Source organism: Schistocerca americana, chromosome X (genome assembly GCF_021461395.2).
Source record: "Schistocerca americana isolate TAMUIC-IGC-003095 chromosome X, iqSchAmer2.1, whole genome shotgun sequence".
Classification (NCBI taxonomy): domain Eukaryota; kingdom Metazoa; phylum Arthropoda; class Insecta; order Orthoptera; family Acrididae; genus Schistocerca; species Schistocerca americana.
Genome location: NC_060130.1, coordinates 993,774,262 through 993,795,831, shown reverse-complemented (window position 1 = coordinate 993,795,831; position 21,570 = coordinate 993,774,262). Strand labels below are relative to the sequence as shown.

The following is a 21,570-nucleotide window of genomic DNA, read 5'->3' as shown; positions in this document are numbered from 1 at the left end:
GCGGATTTAGTGACATCTCTGAACAGTCAAAGGGACTGTGTCTGTGATACAATATCCACAGTCAACACCTATCTTCAGGAGTTCTGGGAACTGGGGTGTTTCTAGACTTTTGTTTGATGTGTGTGTTGTGCTGTTCTCCGAGACTTAGCCACTCAAGGACCCGACTCGACCGTCGAGAGGGAGCAGCAGCTGATAAAGGAGCACATAATAACGATGGCCCGACATCGTCTGCAGGGGGTCATCGCGAGAATGCGTCTACATAACTCATTGGCTAATGAGATACCTACCATGCATTATATCGCAACCGACGACAACGACAACAGCTAAAAACCAAACTCGTCACGCCAAACGCACAGACTCTCACCCAGCAATCTGAAATAGCCACCTCCTTCCCAAATCACTACCAAAACATCTGCAGCACTGGTATTTCGGATGCAGCTGCATCCATTGAGGTCTTGTCTTACGTCACTCGCTTCATCCCAGATGGAAAGAATATCCAATTGAAGGAACTGGGGACAATGGGGAGTCTACCACTGACAAGGGTGCTCAGTTACAAATCTCCCAGTACGGATGATTTGTATGTAGAGTTCTATCATGCTTTCTGGATGTTAATGGCACAGAGGCGGACCAGCATGTTTAAAGAATGTTTCAAGCTGGGCCATGTTGTCCCTCCCAGCTTTGTTACAGGCATCAGCATTCCGATACATAATCCACACTGTGATTCAGCTATCAACGACTACCGTCCATTTACCCTCCTTAATGCATACTACAAAATCTTTGCCCGCATTTTGGTGGCGTACCTCCATCCCCTTCTTCCCGGCATCCTTTCACGAGAACAGAGGACGTCAGATGGACAGGTGAATACACAGACAGCTACTGACGAATGTAGTGATGTGATAGCATTGGCTGTGACGTGCCGGCTCCGGGCCGCTATGGTCACAATCGACTTGGATAGCACATATGACAAAGTACGTCACAGTTTCTTATTCTCTGTGGTGGCTTTGATGAGCTTCCCACCCACCTTCCTCAATGCCCCACATGGAATTTATGACAATTCTAGTTTCCACATAAAGTCAGAAGATGACGATCTGTCTGACAAGACTGTCTGCTATGGATCATGCTATACTCCTTCGCACTGGACTCCCTCCTTGGGAACTTCAAATGTACAACCATGGGACTAATGCTATGACAGCATACCTTCCGTTGTTGAGCGTACACCGACCATCTGCTCCTCTTGGCTCAGGAGCCGAAACATGGCAGACTACTGAAGCAATTATGACACACATCACAGCAGCAGGCAGCTCGATAAACGTAAATAAACCTGCAACCCTGCCAATAGGGCATGGTCTCCCCAATGCTGAACTAGCATCCTTCCCAAGGGTGCAGCACATCAGGTACCTAGGCATTGTCTTCACCCCCAATACATCCCGTATGACACCTACTAATTTTCGACGTGCATCGCAGGGTGCTCGAGTCAAGATCTACGACAATCTAATCCACTGTCTCGACTCTCTTCAGTGGATGGCCTATCTCAGTCGCCGGCCGCAGTGGCCGTGCGGTTCTGGGCGCTACAGTCTGGAGCCGAGCGACCGCTACGGTCGCAGGTTCGAATCCTGCCTCGGGCATGGATGTGTGTGATGTCCTTAGGTTAGTTAGGTTTAATTAGTTCTAAGTTCTAGGCGACTGATGACCTCAGAAGCTAAGTCGCATAGTGCTCAGAGCCATTTGCACCATTTTGCCTATCTCAGTCGTCATGTTGCTTCAAAATTGATGCGTGCTACATAAGTAGGTTGACTCGTTCCACATTATTTTGTTGAAAGGATCGTGCAAATCACCTGTGGAACATGTAACTATCTATCCAACATGCGATCCCCCTACCCTTAAAAAAGTAGTTGCCTTGTGCCAGGAGAGACAGAGCTCCGATCTGCTGCGAGAAAGAAGCGTTTCAAACCACATTCGCACTCTGTTCAGGTCCTTTTTGATCGCATCGGAGAAATGGTAACGTGGAGATAGCTCTTCCGATATATGTGGTCATCGTGACCCACACTCTAGAGAGCTGGCTGCCAGTGAAACTGGATTCCATTCCTGTGTCTTCTAAGCACATTGTAAACTTTTATTCCGTGATACTTGATCCGTGATTCACAGAACAACTTACATAACACGAAGTAAGACATCATCTGGAAACTAATTTTTCAGAATGTTTTGTTTGACTCAATGTGATGTATATTGAAGAAACTCCTTTCGCCATGCAGCTACCAAATGTGTTTACATTGCTGCATGGTGAAGAAATCCCTTAATACAATTAATATTACATCTGCAACTCCAGTGCATTTCATCACAGGGTGGAAAAAAACATCAATATAATGCACTGAAACCACACGGGGGTGGACGGTACATGATACACATGCGATTTGTTATAGCCGTATACAGTACATCCTTTAATACTCAGTTAATTTAGTCGTGATTTGATAGTAGATATCTCAAGTATCAGACATCGAAGACATCGAAAAAGATATGATTGTCGGAAGGGCAGACTCAGCATACAGGAAAGTCAAAACAACCTTTGGTGACATTAAAAGCAACGGTGGTAACATTAAGAGTGCAACGGGAATTCCACTGTTAAATGCAGAGGAGAGAGCAGATAGGTGGAAAGAATACATTGAAAGCCTCTATGAGGGTGAAGATTTGTCTGATGTGATAGAAGAAGAAACAGGAGTCGATTTAGAAGAAGTAGGGGATCCAGTATTAGAATCGGAATTTAAAAGAGCTTTGGAGGACTTACGGTCAAATAAGGCAGAAGGGATAGATAACATTCCATCAGAATTTCTAAAATCATTGGGGGAAGTGGCAACAAAACGACTATTCACGTTGGTGTGTAGAACATATGAGTCTGGCAATATACCATCTGACTTTCGGAAAAGCATCATCCACACAATTCCGAAGACGGCAAGAGCTGACAAGTGCGAGAATTATCGCACAATCAGCTTAACAGCTCATGCATCGAAGCTGCTTACAAGAATAATATACAGAAGAATGGAAAAGAAAATTGAGAATGCGCTAGGTGACGATCAGTTTGGCTTTAGGAAAAGTAAAGGGACGAGAGAGGCAATTCTGACGTTACGGCTAATAATGGAAGCAAGGCTAAAGAAAAATCAAGACACTTTCATAGGATTTGTCGACCTGGAAAAAGCGTTCGACAATATAAAATGGTGCAAGCTGTTCGAGATTCTGAAAAAAGTAGGGGTAAGCTATTGGGAGAGACGAGTCATATACAATATGTACAACAACCAAGAGGGAATAGTAAGAGTGGACGATCAAGAACGAAGTGCTCGTATTAAGAAGGGTGTAAGACAAGGCTGTAGCCTTTCGCCCCTACTCTTCAATCTGTACATCGAGGAAGCAATGATGGAAATAAAAGAAAGGTTCAGGAGTGGAATTAAAGTACAAGGTGAAAGGATATCAATGATACGATTCGCTGATGACATTGCTATCCTGAGTGAAAGTGAAGAAGAATTAAATGATCTGCTGAACGGAATGAACAGTCTAATGAGTACACAGTATGGTTTGAGAGTAAATCGGAGAAAGACGAAGGTAATGAGAAGGTAGTAGAAATGAGAACAGCGAGAAACTTAACATCAGGATTGATGGTCACGAAGTCAATGAAGTTAAGGAATTCTGCTACCTAGGCAGTAAAATAACCAATGACGGACGGAGCAAGGAGGACATCAAAAGCAGACCCGCTATGGCAAAAAAGGCATTTCTGGCCAAGAGAAGTCTACTAATATCAAATACCGGCCTTAATTTGAGGAAGAAATTTCTGAGGATGTACGTCTGGAGTACAGCATTGTATGGTAGTGAAACATGGACTGTGGGAAAACCGGAACAGAAGAGAATCGAAGCGTTTGAGATGTGGTGCTATAGACGAATGTTGAAAATTAGGTGGACTGATAAGGTAAGGAATGAGGGGGTTCTACGCAGAATCGGAGAGGAAAGGAATATGTGGAAAACACTGATAAGGAGAAGGGACAGGATGATAGGACATCTGCTAAGACATGAGGGAATGACTTCCATGGTACTAGAGGGAGCTGTAGAGGGCAAAAACTGTAGAGGAAGACACAGATTGGAATACGTCAAGCAAATAATTGAGGACGTAGGTTGCAAGTCCTACTCTGAGATGAAGAGGTTAGCACAGGAAAGGAATTCGTGGCGGGCCGCATCAAACCAGTCAGCAGACTGATGACCAAAAAAAAAAAAAAAAAAAACTCAAGTATTTTTTGGTTTTCATCACCTTTATCATACTTGCAATTCGTAAATAGCAGTTAATTATTGGACAAGTAGGTTCCTTCCTGCTTAAGAAGGCCGTCTGTAGTTTTCTGTTCTCTGGCCAATGAAGCTATTAAGTGAATCTTACAAGATAACACGATAAGCCAGTATCTGATTCTCTCAAAATAACAAGAGAGACTATTTATAAACAGGCCATGAGATGAATAAAGTAGTACAGGTACTGCGTTGAGACAAATCAGTTACGAAAAAGAGAGAAGTATGCAGCTTTTTGGTATGAGTGTTCAAACAAGGACAACAGACACAGTTACTGTATTAGCAAGACTTGGTACAGAGACAGTGAGGTGACGTGTGGCTGCTTTTTCAAGACACAGGCAGAGGCAGTGGTGCTTTTAACTGAGTCACTATCCACAGTGTACTTTCCTAGCAGGGAGCATGTGATTCATCGCAATAACTTGCAGCAATCGGATACGTTGCACGCTACAAAACACGTATCAAGTTCAATGCGGTGCGATATGATTGTTTGAAGGACACAACTCGGTTCACGTGTTCTTTGTGTGTGAGCGTCATTATATCTTGCCAGCTGTTTTCACGGTAAGCTCAGAGTACAGTTTTGTACTAACTCCGGTTACGGCCAGATCACATAGCATCTTAGTTTTACAGTGTTTTCCAATAAAAGGAAAAATAGTCGTAAGTACAGTGTACTCTAATCTATGTACACTGCAGTCTGTACGGCTTAGCCCAGCAGTCACAAATCCAGACATAACAACACAGGTTCTTTCAAAAAGATTCATCCGATATCACTAACCTACATCTTGTACGTGAATGATGATAGAAATTTACAGTAAAGTTTGACTATTAAGTTATTAAATTTCAAAAGAGCCATCCTATTTTACACGGGTATAGTTTTTACGTGCATGTACATCTAGGACGCGGCCGGATAGTGAAGCGCGTTAGAGAGCTGCTGCCGTTGTTCAGGGAGGCGCACCGACGCGGCTCCAATCTGCCCGACGGAATAACGATGAGGGCCCCGTGCAAGTAGTTTTTGGGCGGCTTCACATCCGACTATGTCTGGTGCCGCGCGCCACGGAATTTGAATCCCCGCCAGACGTCATGGACGTCGGAGACCCCTAGAGGTCTCTGTAAGCCGTGTCGGCGCGCGCCTCCTGGCCTACATTTAGTGAGAGGGCGCCACAGTGGAACACGTGGTTCCAGCGGCAAATGGCGGCGCTATCGATAGAGTATTTAAGCGCCTGCCTCTTACGCAGCCAGCCCATCCATAACATGGATTTCTACACCTTTTTCCCTTCCGCCGGTGTGCCCCAAGGTTCCATCCTCTCCCCTCTTCTGTACCTTTTGTATACGGCGGACATTCCGCCGCCTTCACCCCCCATCCACCTCCTCCAGTACGCCGATGATACCGCCTTCCTTGCCCTCGCCCCCACCCTGCAGCGATCCCAACACCTTCTCCAATCCCATCTTGACCGGTTCACTGCTTGGTGCAACCAGTGGTTGCTCAAGGTCGATCCTTCCAAGACCCAGGCGATCATTGTAGGCAACACCACCCGTTCCTTCCGTCTCCTTGACTTCTATGTCACCATCTATGGCCATCCTATCACCCTCGCCCCCACCGTTAAGTACCTTGGCGTCGCCCTCGACCGTCACCTCTCCTAGACCCCCCATCTCCGGACAATCCGAGCCAAGGCACGCTCCCGACTGTCTCCTCGAGCTCCTTTCTGGCCGCACGTGGGCTCTGGCCCCTCCACCGTCCTCCACACCTATAAATCCCTCATCCGCCCTATCCTCTGCTATGCCCACCCTGCCTGGATCTCTGCCCCTCCTACCTTTTACAAATCCCATCAAATCCTCGAACGCCATGCTCTCCGCCTCGCCTATCGCATCCGTATCCCCTCCCCCATGCAGATCCTGTACGACCTTATTCTGTTCCCACACCTCCTCTTTTTCCTCAAACAGATATGGATCCTCTACACCTCCTGTAAACTAGATCCCCCTCACCCACTTGTCTCTCCCATCCTCTCCCACCCCCGCCTGCTGCTGCTCCTGTATTCCCATGTCCCACCTGCTCTCCATCTCTCCACTCTCCTTACCCTCTTCCAAGGTGGCTTCCACCAGCTCCCCCTGCCTCATGATGCCCTCATCCCCTCCATCTACCCCTCCTATCAACTTTGATCCTCCTCTTCCACTTCCTGTGTTTTTTCCTTAGGACACCCTCTCTCCCCTCTCTCCCTCCTCCCTTCCTCCCCCCTCCTCCCCCCAGGCTTCCCCTACCCCCCATACCTTCTTTCTTCCCCCATCTCCTCTGCCCCTGGCATCTGTGCTCTCCCCTCTCCCTCCTCCCCCACCTTTTTCCCCATTTGGCAGGTCCCCGGACTCGCACACATTTAGTGGACATTAGCGCGCCGGAGATCATCGCCATCGGTTTTGTGTGCGTGCCATCGTGTTTGTGCTTAAGTGTTTTCGCCGCCCACGCTCCTTCGTTCACGTGTGTCGTCTAAATCATCAGTGTTTGTGTACAGTGCTGACAGTTACCTTCCGCTGTAATCGATGTGGAATGTTGCTCCTTGACGATGCGCACAACCCCTGTCTTTCGGTCTCGTTGGATGTGCGGACCAGTGTCTCATTTCCCATTTCAAATAGCACGAGGTACTTGTACTCAAAATATGACGTCTCTTCCAAGCCGCTGGAGATACTGCGTTAGCAATACTGTCCAGTATCTGCTACGTTGATTCAGTTATTCACAGCCGCTGTTCCATGTTGAGCCAATTACTGTCGCTCAACAACGAATGCAACTGCATGCAGACAGTGTTGCTAGATGTTGTACCCTGAAGTACCTGCTTCACATCACATCTCTTCATCTTTTTTTTCCTTTCTACTTTTCCAATGAACTTACGTACTAAATAAGCTCCCGACCATCGTAAAACCTTTGTTCTCTTCAGAGATTCAGGTACCATAAACACGGACTTCGTTTGAGGTTTAGGGAAACGTTATTGGAACGTCATTTCCTTCTCCTCCTCATCATTATAGTGTCTCTGCAATGGAAAAAGGATCTAATTACATGCTTGTGTTGTCCGGTTTGTATTCCTATGAGAGTGTCGATTTGATAGTAAGCACTATTTGTGCACTGATCTGTAGGTCAAGTGTGGGTAATCCGAATATCGCCTGAAGTTCCCCCGCAGATGCCACAAGCTCTTCTCATATGACACTGATTGTTTTGAGTTCATATGTTGATATAAGGCTTTGAGGTCAGACACTTGCACAACAACCGAAACGATAATTGCCGTAGTTTGATGTTATGATACTATCCTTTGTATTGGTAGCTTCTATTCCTGTCTGACCAATTCATGAGGTGCTAGCGGCACGATCGCTCCCTATCATCTTTAAAGATGAAGTCGTTGCCGAAATGTTGACCGCAGGCTGGAAAATACGACAAAATGTGTGCTGGAATATGTGGACTCGAGAATATGTTACGGGACCGAAACATGAGTGACACACCTCCCTTATGAGCCCACGGGTCTGCATCCCCGAGCCGTGCACAACCCCCACACTCTCCTACGACGATCAACAAAGGGTAGACAAATCTCCAGTCGTCGGTTAAGAGAACGCAACGCCAATAATTCAGGTTCCGTTCCATTTATTTCATTGCCCATTTATTTCACTTACTACAGTGCTGGACATTTGTACTGTTGCTCATGTGGAAGACTAGAGAGCAAATTGATCGTGCGCAGGAGGTTGTGTATTATCTGGACGGAATACATCTCCCATTTGCTTCGAAATGGCATAGCGCAATAGTGTTGCATCTTCTCGGAATACTTACAAGCCATATTCTGTAGGTTCATCAGCTGTTGTTTTTGACAACTATGTGGCAAGTCTACAATGTTTTGTGCCTCACGACATCGACTGAATGCTCGAATAAGGTCGCCGTCGCGTACGTTGTACGCCAATTCGGTAGGCAACTTCTCGTGCTGACAGTACGTTTTATCTTTGAGTGGCGATGTCCGCACACTCAAAGCTTCGAGACAGTTGAGGTACTGAAAAGTTTATACAAGCCAAATTTTCCAGTTCACGATTGGAAGCACTAACAGCCCGGATAGCCGAGCACGCTAACGTGCCACTTCCGGGATTCGGGAAGGCGAGCTAGCCTCGTATCGAATCCATCTGATCGATTAACGACTCGGGCTGGTGAGCCGGCCTGACAGGATTTGGTTTTTAGGCGACTTCCCACCCCGAGCTACGGAGATACTGTGCTGGTACCCACGTCTCACATCAGATACTCGCTACGCAAACATTTAGAAAACGTCATCACACTTGAATATGAGATTTAATCCAGACGCAGACAGACGGTGCGCACTTATGCCATCCTGGGAGGAGTGGTGTGCCAGGAAGAGCATCCGGCAACAAACTGACACCAGAGCCAGCACTAGGCCAGGCGTAGAACGTGTAATTGGGCCTATTTCTAAGTATAGCAATCCAGTTTTATTGTCATTTTAAAGAAGGTTTAACATAATACAAATATAAAATAAATGGGGGACCATTGAAACCTCACAAAATATTCATTAGGATGACATGGAGAATAAGTATAATTTCTTATTAAACAGTAAACATGTGTTCAAAACTGCAGTTTATACTTTGGTACTGTAAGTTGCAATAGATAATGCCGGTGGAATTCGAGCGAACTGATAGTTAGTTTTTATGATGCATTGGCAGAATCAGAACATGCAGTAGTATACACACGTGTATCGTACAGCTTCTATTAACAGCAACAGCTCGGTTTCGTGTTGGATGCATTCTGTATTACAGATTCTGTAAACATTCGAGGACATTATACAGACTGTAACATGTTGCATTGTATATAGAAGGCAGAAGCCCACTGAAGAAATGGTGCTAAGTGTTCCGACGCCGCCGGCCGAGGTGGCCGAGCGGTTCTAGGCGCTACAATCTGGAACCGCACGACCGCTACGGTCGCAGGTTCGAATCCTACCTCGGGCATGGATGTGTGTGATGTCCTTAGGTTAGTTAGGTTTAAGTAGTTCTAATTCTAAGTCTAGGGGACTGACGACCTCAGATGTTAAGTCCCATAGTGCTCAGAGCTATTTGAACCATTTTTTGAACCAAAGCCGTGAGACGTTGTTAATGCGTAGTTGATAATAGGCGGTTTTTAACGCAAGCCAGAGTGCTGAATGACCTTTCTCCTTCACATGCAGTCACTGCAAGAGTGAAAAAGATGCGTAAAACTACACACACATTCGAAAATAAGCTTGAAATTTTAAGCTTCTGTATCTTAATCAAGAGGTCTAATGGTTCCAAAGTAGTGTCTCCAAAGTTTGAAGCTCAAATTGTTTTCCAGTATGTTATTTCTTCTTCTACATGTGTTGTGATATCATTGTGGTATTCATTCGTAAATAACTTGCATGCCTCATCGACCTGATCGTCAGTCATCTTCGAGTATTGAATTTTCAAGTTAGACACTAGATTCCCAATAATGGCAAAAAACATTTATCTTCAATAACTCTTCTGAATTTACATCTTTCAGTTCATTCCTGATTTGATCACGAAATAATTTCCTCTTCTTACGAGAAGAACATGGCAAGTGCCATAACCCACTTTCCCAGAAACTTCGCTCAGCGGAGGAGGATTCAAAATAAGCGAATACGTGTCGCGGCTTATCTGTAGATACTCGACCGTATCTGAAAAACGACGGTCAAAGTTTTAGACGTAATTTAGGTGCCTTTTAGGGGACGACACATTCAGCCAAGCTGGTGGCACACTGACTAATATCGTGGCTTGTAACGTTTGCGCTCCACGTTGAAAACCCGAGTATTGTTTTTATTCATTTATTTTTATTTTTTCATTTATCTACGTATGTCAGCAGAAGGTTACTATGGAGTTATTTAATTTAATTTTATTTTTTTATTTATTCACCAGACATTCAATTAATAGACGAATAAGGACAACGTTATTTCAGTAGACATTAGAAAACATTCGTGTAGTAATCTTCTACGGACATGGCTATATAAATCAAAAACAAAAATAAAAATAATTGGGTTTCGAACACGGGAGTCATATCTGTGAAACCGCTATACTAGCCATTGCGCACCGTTTCGTTTGAACAGCTTACTCGCTAAAAGGCACATAGAAAGTACCTCCAAAAATTTGACCGTCGTTTTCTAAAAAGTGGACAAGTGTCAATGGATAATCCGTGACACGTGTTCGCCTATTTTGACTCCTCTTCCACTGGCCGAAGTTTCCAGGGAATCGGGTTATGGCAGTTGTCGTGTGCTCCTCGTTAGTGAGCGCCTCCGGAAATCCAGAATCGCTATTAATCGCACAGGCAACAATTTTGGATTCAGAGAGAATGGTGTGTCAATTTTCTCAAAGATATTTTAAGTCATTTCATGATATCTCAATGTTTCTTACCTCAACATCAATGACTGTGTTTCGAATTTGTAGTAATTTGCTTCTGTACTCACTTGATACCAACAGCTTTAACCAAATTGATGCCATGGTTAAACACGTGAAAGGTCTCATACAATCCAAACCACAGAACGAGTTTCAGGTGCCAAATTTTACTTCCTAAGAGTTTCAACAGCAACGGCAATCTTATCCAAGTGAGCTATAATTGGTCTTACAGCATCAACGCAAGCACTCCAATGGGTGTCAGATATGGAATATAAAGAACTTCCAACACACTGTCTCAGAATTTGCCATCGTTGTAGGCTGCAGCTGAACAGCTGTTCAATCATTCCGAAAATAGTATCAGCTTCATTACAGCTCTCAGCTGCCATGAACTCCACATTAGAAGAAAATGTGTGTGAGCTCCTTTGTAAGTCCCAGTCACATTACGTCCTCTATCATAACCTTGTCGACGTCACTTACTGATAGCAACCGAGTATTTCACAACTGTTAATCGAATTAAATGTGCAGAGTAACTCCTGTTTTCTGATTGTGATCTACGAATTTCAAAAGCCGTTCATTTATTTCATGTTTATCAAATGCCTGTTGAAGTAAATATAATGCAGGATGAATGTTGTCTTTTCAACATGATTTCAATAGGAATTGCATCAACAAAAACTGAATGATACTTCGAATTCTCCTTCTGTTCGTAGATAACACCCCCAGCAGGATGGGCACGACTACAAATAAACTCATTCCGAATATCACTAGAAAGATAATGCACTTGTAAACGCTTTCCAGCTTCTTGTCCCTCTGTGACCTTGCTTCTACGTTTTGCAAAAACTGGATCAAAGTGACTCAAGAGCTCTAATATCCCTAGGATATTTCCATTATTTAGCTCTCCAATTTTCTGAGATGACTCTATAAAGCCAAACTTCTTTGATCAAGAAATAATGTCACATCAAGTAATCCTCTTAGTATAAGAGGCTTCATTTTCAATCTGTTTCTCGATTCTTTTGAATATAGTACCAGAGCGTTTTAAATGAATCTCGAAGTTTTGCCATTTCAAGCAAAATTCTTTGTAAAGATTGCTAGGTAGGTGTTTTGAGGTCCTATCGTATATTTTTTCCAGGTTAATTAACATAAATTTTATAATTTTGAAGAGAAGTATGAGTGAACTGTCTCAGCGTGACTAGAAAGAAGATGACAAGGAAAACAAAACAATGTTTCCTGATTTTCCGCCCGACCGCTACGGTCGGAGGTTCGAATCCTGCCTCAGGCATGGATGTGTGTGATGTCCTTAGGTTAGTTAGGTTTAAGTAGTTCTAAGTTCTAGGGGACTGATGACCTCAGAAGTTAAGTCCCATAGTGCTCAGAGCCATTTGAACCATTTTTTTCTTGATTTTCACTCCAAACTAACGAGTTATGGCCCACATAGTCATTGTTCAGAAGTTTATATTGAAAATGAGATGTAGGAAATACACAGGTCCTAACCGCCGTCTGCTTCACGTCTGCTGTGCAGCGAGCTACCTTAATTTAAGTATTAACTGTATTTTACTTACTTGTCACTTCTTCTTCCGTGTGTTTTTGCTTTTAGGAAGCTTTAATTGTCGAGTGCTATTAATAGTGTTCCATAGATTTCGTGTTTGTTTTGAATACAGTCAGAAAGAGTCCCTTTAGTCAACCATAGTGCCGGTAGTGCTAGTGTTTGTTTTCAATACAGTCCAGAGACAGGTAGTGCTATTTTCATTGTTTTCTACAAGAAGTGGCTAGCAATCGCAGTTTAGTCAATAATCAGCCGCCTTTAGTGAATTGGCAGTCTAGTTAAAAGTTGATTAACTCTCTTCAGTAAATTGATTCCTTAGGATGGATAGGATGTGTGACTGCTGTGCATGGAAGCAGGAGGAGCTGGCCACCGTTCGCGAACAGCTGAACGTGTTGATGGCCGCGGTCAGCCGTCTTCAGGCTGCTGCCTCGGAGTGTAGCGGCAGTGGGGAGTCTGGTGCGTCGCAAGGTACACCCCAGGTGTTACATGCTTCACCCACTGTCCCTGCTGTCGAGACATCTTCGCGGGTACCGGGCGCGGTTGAGCCACCCTCTCCCCAAGGGGAGTGGCGGGTTCAGCGGCGTTCGCGGCGCACGAGGCGGAGGGTAAATGTGGAGGCTGGCCGTGTGGCATCGCCCACTCTGCCTGTGAGTGGACATGTGGCTGCTCCTTCAGAAAGGTCCGAGCAGGCACACGGGGGGAGGGGTTTATTAGTTATTGGGAGCTCCAACGTTAGGCGGGTGATGGAGCCTCTTAGGGAAATAGCGGAAAGGTCGGGGAAGAAGGGCAGTGTTCACTCTGTCTGCTTGCCGGGGGGTCTCATCCGAGATGTGGAGGAGGCCCTAACGGTGGCGATAGAGAGTACTGGGTGCACCCGACTGCAAATTGTTGCTCATGTCGGCACCAAGGACTCCTGCCGTCTGGGTTCAGAGGTCATCCTCAGTTCGTACAGGCGGTTGGCGGAATTGGTGAAGGCGGAAAGCCTCGCTCGCGGGGTGGAATCAGAGCTAACTATTTGTAGTATCGTTCCCAGAACCGTTCGCGGTCCTCTGGTTTGGAGCTGAGTGGAAGGCATAAACCAGAGGCTCAGACGATTCTGCGGAGATCTGGGGTGCAAATTTCTCGACCTCCGCTATCGGGTGGAGAAATGTAGGGTCCCCCTGAATAGGTCAGGCGTGCACTACACGCCGCACGCCGGAAGCGGCTACAAGGGTAGCGGAGTACGTGTGGAGTGCACATGGTTTTTTTTTTTAGGTTAGAGAATTCCCTCCCTAGGCCCGACAAGACGCCTCCTGAGACGCGGCAAGGTAGGAGTAGGCAAAATGCAACAGGGAATAACAATATTAATGTGCTAATAGTAAACTGCAGGAGCGTCTATAGAAAGGTCCCAGAACTGCTCTCATTAATAAACGGCCACAACGCCCATATAGTACTAGGGACAGAAAGTTGGCTGAAACCAGACGTAAACAGTAATGAAATCCTAAACTCAGATTGGAATGTATACCGCAGTGACAGGCTGGACAGTGAAGGGGGAGGCGTGTTTATAACGATAAGAAGTGCAATAGTATCGAAGGAAATTGACGGAGATCCGAAATGTGAAATGATTTGGGTGCAGGTCACGGTTAAAGCAGGCTCAGACATGGTAATTGGATGTCTCTATAGGCCCCCTGGCTCAACAGCTGTTGTGGCTGAGCACCTGAAGGATAATTTGGAAAATATTTCGAGTGGATTTCCCCACCATGTTATAGTTCTGGGTGGAGATTTTAATTTGCCGGATATAGACTGTGAGACTCAAACGTTCATAACGGGTGGCAAGGACAAAGAATCCAGTGAAATTTTTTTAAGTGCTTTATCTGAAAACTACCTTGAGCAGTTAAACAGAGAACCGACTCGTGGTGATAACATATTAGACCTTCTGGCGACAAACAGACCCGAACTATTTGAAACAGTTAACTAAGAACAGGGAATCAGCGATCATAAAGCGGTTACGGCATCGATGATTTCAGCCGTAAATAGAAATATTAAAAAAGGTAGGAAGATTTTTCTGTTTAGCAAACGTGACAAAAAACAGATTACAGACCTAGTAGATAGTGTCGGAAGTCCCATGCGGCTTTTCGCGGATGATGCTGTAGTATACAGAGAAGTTGCAGCATTAGAAAATTGTAGCGAAATGCAGGAAGATCTGCAGCGGATAGGCACTTGGTGCAGGGAGTGGCAACTGACCCTTAACATAGACAAATGTAATGTATTGCGAATACATAGAAAGAAGGATCCTTTATTGTATGATTATATGATAGCGGAACAAACACTGGTAGCAGTTACTTCTGTAAAATATCTGGGAGTATGCGTGTGGAACGATTTGAAGTGGAATGATCATATAAAATTAATTGTTGGTAAGGCGGGTACCAGGTTGAGATTCATTGGGAGAGTCCTTAGAAAATGTAGTCCATCAACAAAGGAGGTGGCTTACAAAACACTCGTTCGACCTATACTTGAGTATTGCTCATCAGTGTGGGATCCGTACCAGATCGGGTTGACGGAGGAGATAGAGAAGATCCAAAGAAGAGTGGCGCGTTTCGTCACAGGGTTATTTGGTAACCGTGATAGCGTTACGGAGATGTTTAACAAACTCAAGTGGCAGACTCTGCAAGAGAGGCGCTCTGCATCGCGGTGTAGCCTGCTGTCCAGGTTTCGAGAGGGTGCGTTTCTGGATGAGGTATCGAATAATTTGCTTCCCCCTACTTATACCTCCCGAGGAGATCACGAATGTAAAATTAGAGAGATTAGAGCGCGCACGGAGGCTTTCAGACAGTCGTTCTTCCCGCGAACCATACGCGACTGGAACAGGAAAGGTAGGTAATGACAGTGGCACGTAAAGTGCCCTCCGCCACATACCGTTGGGTGGCTTGCGGAGTATAAATGTAGATGTAGATGTAGAGTACCTGACGGCTCAACACAAAAGTTTTGTCTCAAGTACAGATAGTGTGGAGGATCAGTGGGCGAAGTTCAAAACCATCGTACAATATGCGTTAGATGAGTATGTGCCAAGCAAGGTCGTAAGAGATGGAAAAGAGCCACCGTGGTACAACAACCGAGTTAGAAAACTGCTGCGGAAGCAAATGGTTCAAATGGCTCTGAACACTATGGGGCTCAACATCTATGGTCATCAATCCCCTAGAAATAAGAACTACTTAAACCTAACTAACCTAAGGACGTCACACAACACCCAGCCATCACGAGGCAGAGAAAATCCCTGACCCCGCCGGGAATCGAACCCGGGAACCCGGGTGTGGGAAGCGAGAACGCTACCGCACGACCACGAGATGCGGGCTACTGCGGAAGCAAAGGGAACTTAACAGCAAACATAAACATAGCCAAAGCCTTGCAGACAAACAAAAATTACGCGAAGGGAAATGTAGTGTGAGGAGGGCTATGCGAGAGGCGTTCAATGAATTCGAAAGTAAAGTTGTATGTACTGACTTGGCAGAAAATCCTAAGAAATTTTGGTCTTATGTCAAAGCGGTAGGTGGATCAAAACAAAATGTCCAGACACTCTGTGACCAAAATGGTACTGAAACAGAGGATGACAGACTGAAGGCCAAAATACTAAATGTCTTTTTCCAAAGCTGTAACACAGAGGAAGACTGCACTGTACTTCCTTCCCTAGATTGTCGCACAGATGACAAAATGGTAGATATCGAAATAGACGATAGAGAAACAATTAAAATCGCTAAAAAGAGGAAAGGCCGCTGGACCTGATGGGATACCAGTTCGATTTTACACAGAGTACGCGAAGGACCTTGCCCCCTTCTTGCAGCGGTGTACCGTAGGTCTCTAGAAGAGCGTAGCGTTCCAAAGGATTGGAAAAGGGCACAGCTCATCCCCGTTTTCAAGAAGGGACGTCGAACAGATGTGCAGAACTATAGACCTCTATCTCTAACGTCGATCAGTTGTAGAAATTTGGAACACGTATTATGTTCGAGTATAATGACTTTTCTGGAGACTAGAAATCTACTCTGTAGGAATCAGCATGGGTTTCGAAAAAGACAGTCGTGTGAAACCCAGCTCGCGCTATTCGTCCACGAGACTCAGAGGGCCATAGACACGGGTTCACAGGTAGATGCCGTGTTTCTTGACTTCCGCAAGGCGTTCGATACAGTTCCCCACAGTCGTTTAATGAACAAAGTAAGAGCATATGGACTATCAGACCAATTGTGTGATTGGATTGAGGAGTTCCTAGATAACAGAACGCAGCATGTCATTCTCAATGCAGAGAAGTCTTCCGAAGTAAGAGTGATTTCAGGTGTGCCGCAGGGGAGTGTCATAGGACCGTTGCTATTCACAATATACATAAATGACCCGGTGGAAGACATCGGAAATTCACTGAGGCTTTTTGCAGATGATGCTGTGGTGTATAGAGAGTTTGTAACAATGGAAAATTGTACTGAAATGCAGGAGGATCTGCAGCGCTTCCCACGCCCGGGTTCCCGGGTTCGATTCCCGGCGGGGTCAAGGATTTTCTCTGCCTCGTGATGGCTGGGTGTTGTGTGCTGTCCTTAGGTTAGTTAGGTTTAATTAGTTCTAAGTTCTAGGCGACTGATGACCTCAGCAGTTGAGTCGCATAGTGCTCAGAGCCATTTTGAACCAATGTGCCGTCAATCAAGAATATGTGTCCAGCAGTGTGGGATCCGTACCAAATAGGGTTGATAGAAGAGATAGAGAAGATCCAACGGAGAGCAGCGCGCTTCGTTACAGGATCATTTAGTAATCGCGAAGACTCTGCAGGAGAGACGCTCAGTAGCTCGGTACGGGCTTTTGTTAAAGTTTCGAGAACATACCTTCACCGAAGAGTCAAGCAGTATATTGCTCCCTCCTACGTATATCTCCCGAAGAGACCATGAGGATAAAATCAGAGAGATTAGAGCCCACACAGAAGCATACCGAAAATCCCTCTTTCCACGAACAATACGAGACTGGAATAGAAGGGAGAACCGATAGAGGTACTCAGGGTACCCTCCGCCACACACCGTCAGGTGGCTTGCGGAGTATGGATGTAGATGTAGATGTAGATGAATTAACGACTGCTGGAAAATGGTTTGGATGGTTAGGTGGGCCATATTTTACTATCTCACCCCTTTCCTTAGCTGTATAATATAAATTACTGAAAGTCCCAACATCAAAACCCTTATGAGAACACTTATAACTAGAGCCCCGATGTTGACGTTGTAATATAGTTTAAAATATACTTAAACCGCTAGAAGTGACTTTAATGAATGATCTAAATCTTACAAAAATGCATTGTAAAATGAATAAAATTATCTTATATTAAAAAGTTTGAAGATTACATTAATACCTTAAACAGGAACATAAAATGGAAACACTAAGGGCCTTCAATACTACAAGTAACGTTTTTAATTCATCTTAGTCTGGGCTGAATTGCAATGTCGTTCTCAGATTGTCGAATGTGAAAGATCTGCGGTTATTAGCCAACAAGATTTTTTACATCGAATAGCTGCGTTCGCATTAGCTGGCAAGATCAGAGAGCACTTAAGGTGGGGAAGATCGTTTTCATGGAGTCGTTTCTACTTCAGAATATGAGATATGACGCAAAATACAGCACCTGACATTTTTTGTCCAGCGTTTTTTTTCCGTTTAGATGCAATAACTGTAGCAGTTTCACCACTGCTGCCAGTCAGTACGATCTAACACTTTGTAGCACTGCAGTAGCCACTACGTAGTGAACTGCTAATTGTTTGACCTGGAGTTGCGGCTCTAAGTTTATTTCATTTCGTATGTTACCAAGCATAACACACGAACAAGAATGTCACTTCTACGTGCATTCGCGAAATCTTGTTACTTCCGTGCCCCGTTTCCATCATAGCAAGTGGTGGGGGAGACATTGCTCGCAGTAGTGGGGACTTGGTGTGTCATATCGATAATTTGCAGTGGCAGAAATGGCGCGTCGAATTAAAAACGTTCCGTGAAAGCGCATTATAGCTCCTCATCCTCGGCCACTCACCGCCAGTCACAATATGATGAACCAATACACTGGTAATAATACAGTGCCACCCACTGCTAGTTTAGATACATTGCCAGTTGTTTCAACGACGATATCTACCGATAAATGCCGTATCAGAGGCAGCGGCAAAATTTTAGCTGACAGATTGTAAAAAGTTATTATCTTTACCATTTTTCAGCTGTTCAACTTCAGCACAATTCTCATTAAATTCAAAGAAAGCTTAAAAATCAGTTGAATGACTTCTGTTTCCTGCACTGCCATTGGACACTGTAAAGATATCATACTATTTATCCGTATGGCCATAAATGGAAGTTATATACGGCGGTGCACTCGAGGAGATAAATTTATACGAACTGACAAATTAATAAACAGTAATTGTTTCACAGTCACGTAAGAAATTTATCTTTGCCGTTTTCCTCTGCTGCGGCTTCAGCATCAGGTGACTAGATTTATCGTTTTCTTTATCACTGCGCATTGGGGTAGAAACAAATCCGGGGCTGAATAAACTTGTCCGGCCTTTTCCCCTTTCTCTACTTTCTCTTTCTTCTTTTCTTCCATTGCCCCCGACTTGTGTTTAGAGTCTATAGTGTTAATATCACTTATATCAAGTTTGCACTCTCGCAAACACAGCCCATAGCTGTCAAAAGTATTTAAATTAATCACTTGTCTGTGTTACAGACGAGACGAAGTGGAAGCGCACTGCGGTCAGCTCTCGGTATCGCTATGTATGGAACCGTAGGTCTTGGAATGTAACTACTCTTCGGTAGTTCCCCCGCTCTGTATGCAGCTGACTTGTAACAGGTATGCGCGACGACAGTGATCCTTAGGAACAGCAAGGGGAATCCCAGAAACGGCTTCGTTACAGTAATTCTTTACTTCGGCATTGGCAGATGCTACCTGCGAAGAGAACTGAGGTATAGGAATGGGAAGAAGCAACTGGTTTTTTAACCTTATTAACCAGTTTTTCGGTTGTCTATTGGTCCCAATTGCAACTGATTTTAAAAATAAGAACTAATAACCACCAAACGGGGAAAGAAAACAGCAACAATTCAACTCCCCGTGTCAGTGCTACTAAAGATCGCAGTTTCTAAATAAAAAGCTTTAATTGATAACATTTCCATTGGTTTCAAACATTGGATTATCAAAAACAAAGCAAGCAGTTCTCGTTTAATAACAATTTAGAGCAGCAGCCACATGACCCTCGAAGCGGTACAGCATTATTGAAGTAAGAACGTTGTCTGTCCGCGGCTCTCGGTGCAAACATTATTTTATTTGTTTAAAAGTAAGCTGCCACATGCAACCTTATGTTGGTGGAGGTGGAACTATAATCTTGCTGACTTGGCAAAACGCCCATTTTGAGCCATGACTGATGAATGGTACCGTCTCTGAACGTGTTCTAGAACCAAGTATGAAACAAAATTTATTTTGCAATTGGTGATTGATATTTTTCAACTGAGCACCTTGGGAGATCCCAACCGTTGAAAGACGTGGGCTCCCCACGAGGCTTGGCCGCTGAGGATTTTGCCACCCCCCCCCCCCTCCCCTTTCCCATCCCTCTCTCGTAGGATCTGACTGTCACTATCATTGCCCGAACTCAAATAGCAATGCCCACCCCGTGGAGAAAATAGGAAAAGGCAACAGAACCAGAAGAAGAATAAGAAGGGGATTGGAAATACTGTGCACTAACTGGATTTCCCGTTTACGACTGGAGGTACAGCACACTCTACTGAACTAGATTCAGAATGCAGAGTTACTTGTACTTCCATTACACAGGTGGCGATTTCCTGTAATCAGAAGAGCTTTGAGACAGAGGTTTGCGATCAAAAACCACAAACTTTAGAAGTCATGAGGATGGTGCAGTACATTCTTGCACAATTTATATGGATGCTGAAGAAAGACATCTAAATATTTGGATATAGTTATTCTTTTCATTTCATCTGAAGAAAGACATCTAAATATCTGGATATAGTTATTCTTTTCATTTCATATTAGCACAGCGGGGAAAAATTCGTCTCCTTTGTCGTTAAAATGTTCTAATACTAGGACAGTAAATAGTGAACGGACCCAGTAATCACCATTCTTATGAGAGTGGGGAAGGCTGTCAAAATTGACATAGATATGATACTGACGTTTGATCCCGTTAATATCAGACCTTGCTCTGTGGGAGAACAACAGATAAATATCATTTATTTTCAGTTCCAGTTGCACATTTTTATACAGAGTGGCTAGTTTCGATCTCATACAGTATAAATATGTGCAACTGGCGCTGTAAATAAACGATATTTTAAAATCGCTTTAAATATCTATACAGTTGCTGATTCTCTCGTGACGAATATGTCGGCTCTAGTGAAAAAGATAAACTTATATCGACCGTGACAATTTTAACATAAAAAGAGAGTATACTACTTTTGGCAGTATGACTCATCAACACATATTCAATGAGAAACTATACATAAGGGGAAATTTTCACGCATAATAAATTAAACAGCTTGACGTACTTGTGGTTCAAAATGCATGCATACAGCATATAACTTTCTCACCATTTTTGCTTTATTGCCTGTAGATATTTACAATTTCCGTAGGAATGACAAAATTTATAGCTTTAAAAGCCTAGTTGGTATATTTATCTTTTATATTCGCGTGCTTCTGCCTTGATCGTCACTAGCCGATTTTTAAAGATTTCCATCGTCATTGTCACTGTCTCATCAGTAACATGGAGATTCACTGTCGTCCAAACACACTGAAGCGCCAAAGAAACTGGGATAGGCATGCATATTCAAATACAGAGATATGTAAACGGGCAGAATACTGCGCTGCGGTCGGCAACGCCTATATAAGACAACAAGTGCCTGGCGCAGTTCGCTCGGTTACTGCTGCTAGAACGGTAGGTTATCAAGATTTAAGTGAGTTTGAACGTGGTGTTATAGTTGGCGCACGAGTGATGGCACACAACAGGTAGCGATGAAGTGGGGATTTTTTCCCGTACGACCATTTCACGAGTGTACCGTGAATATCAGAAATCCGGTAAAATATCAAACCTCCGACATCGATGCGGCCGGGAAAAGATCCTGCAAGAACGGGACCAACGACGACTGAAGAGAATCATTAAATGTCACGGAAGTGCAACGCTTCAGCAAATAGCTGCAGATTTCAATGCTGGGCCATCAACAAATGTCAGATCGCGAACCATTCAACGAAACATCATCGATATCGGCTTTTGGAGCCGAAGACCCACTCGCGTACCCTTGATGACTGCACGACACGGAGCTTTACGCCTCGCCTGGGCCCGTCAACACCGACATTGGACTGTTGA

General features: G+C 44.4%; 1 protein-coding gene across 1 annotated transcript in view; it reads left to right on the top strand.

Moving 5' to 3' along the window:
• LOC124556434 (facilitated trehalose transporter Tret1-2 homolog) overlaps positions 1-21,570 on the top strand; it is a 203,618-nt gene that overhangs the window by 53,952 nt on the left and 128,096 nt on the right. The gene's annotated exons all lie outside the window — the stretch shown is intronic.